Source organism: Nannospalax galili, unplaced genomic scaffold (assembly GCF_000622305.1).
Source record: "Nannospalax galili isolate Female #2095 unplaced genomic scaffold, S.galili_v1.0 scaffold748, whole genome shotgun sequence".
NCBI classification, from domain to species: Eukaryota; Metazoa; Chordata; class Mammalia; order Rodentia; family Spalacidae; genus Nannospalax; species Nannospalax galili.
The window spans coordinates 80,609-82,533 of NW_008358283.1; the positions used below are offsets into that span (position 1 = coordinate 80,609).

Sequence of the window (1,925 nt, forward strand, 5' to 3'; positions counted from 1 at the left end):
TAAAGACTGTGTGCATAAGTTTCAAGTGTAAAGAAAGACTATGTTGAGGATTGGACTTAGAGGCCATTTTTATTTTACCCTCTGGAAAAGAATCCCCCATCCCCCACACCTTATACCTCTTATACCTTCTAACTACAGTATCACCTTTCAGATCACGTGTGTTGTGTCCTATCCTTCTTCCTTAATATGTCTCTTTACTAGTTTTATAGCCTATACCCCAAATCACACCCAAATATATAAACTAAGATCTACACATGAAAAAAAGAAAACACTCAACATTTGTCTTTCTAAATCTGGGTCACCTTGCTTAATATAATAATTTCCACATCCATCCATTTTCTTGCAAATTTGATAATTTCATTTTTCTTGACAGCTGAACAGGAGGAATGTGTGCTCAATAAGGAATACAAAATATGGGGAAAGAACGCCCCTTTTCTCTATGATTTGGTGATGACACATCCTCTGGAGTGGCCCAGCTTAACTGCCCAGTGGCTTCCAGATGCAGCCAGACCTGAAGGAGAGCATTCATCGACTTGTACTGGGGATACACACATCGGACGAACAAAACCACCTTGTGATAGCCAGTGTCCAGCTCCCAAATGATGATGCTCAGTTTAATGCATCACACTACGACAGTGAAAAAGGAGAATTTGGAGGTTTTGGCTCTGTCAGTGGGAAAATTGAAGTAGAAATCAAGATCAACCATGAGGGAGAAGTAAACAGGGCCGTTACATGCCCCAGAACCCTTGTATCATTGCAACAAAGACTTTATCCAGTGATGTTCTTGTTTTTGATAACACAAAGTATCCTTTTAAACCATAGCCATCTGGAGAGTGCAACCCAGGCTTCTGTCTATGTGGACATCAGAAGGAAGGTTATGGGTTTTCTTGGAACCCAATTCTCAGTGGGCACTTGCTTAGTGCTTCAGATGACCATACCGTGGGACATCAGTGCAGTTCCAAAGGAAGGAAAAGTGGTGGATGCAAAGGCCATCTTTACAGGACGTACAGCAGTAGTAGGTGTTTCCTGGCATCTGCTTCATGAGTCTCTACTTGGTTGGGATAATCATTCAAACAATACTTCCAAACCAAGCCATTGGGTTGATGCTTATACTGCTGAAGTGAACTGCCTGTCTTTCAATCAATGAACTCAATGAAGTGAGTTCATTCTTGCCACTGGATCAGCTGACAAGACTATTGCCTTGTGGGATCTGAGAAATCTGAAACTCAAGTTGCATTCCTTTAAATCACATGAGGATGAAATATTCCAAGTTCAGTGGTATTCTCACAATGAGACTATTTTGGCTTCCAGTGGTACTGATCATAGGCTGAATGTCTGGGATTTGAGTAAAGTTGGAGAGGAGCAGTCCCAAGAGGATGTAGAAAATGGCCCACCAGAGTTGTTTTTACTCATGGTGGTCACACTACCAATCTCTGGTTTCTCCTGGATCCCAATGAACTTTGGGTGTTTTGTTTGGTATCAGAAGACAGTATCATGCAAGTGTGGCAGTTGGCAGAGAACATTTATAATGACAAAGACCCTGAAGGAAATGTGGATCCAGAAGGACAAGGGTCTTAGATGTGTCTACTCTGGTGATTTTAGACTCCCCCTGCTTTCCTCTGAACCTGAGATTGATTTAACACTGGTTTTGAGACAGGGACTTTGTTCAGCTCTCCCCCTATCATAGGTGCCACCAGTAATGCTACAAGCCCAAGCAGTGGGCGTCAGTGGGTGTTTTCTAAACCTTAACTGGGGTCCTCATTTTTAAAAAGCCACAGACGTATTTAAATTTTCTTCAGGAATTTTCTAGTAAAATAGCTTCAGAAATGGGGCATAATATGTGTGATTATTTTTCTTTTTAAGCTATAGCCCCAGTTTTTTCATACTCTAAGTAATGGCTAGAGTGAATAATGAATAGAGTGAGG

The 1,925-nt window shown here is 41.4% G+C and overlaps 1 pseudogene; it reads left to right on the forward strand.

Annotated features, from left to right (window-relative positions):
• Positions 1-435: 435 nt before the first annotated feature.
• Positions 436-1,578, forward strand: LOC103724474 (annotated as a pseudogene).
• Positions 1,579-1,925: the final 347 nt, after the last annotated feature.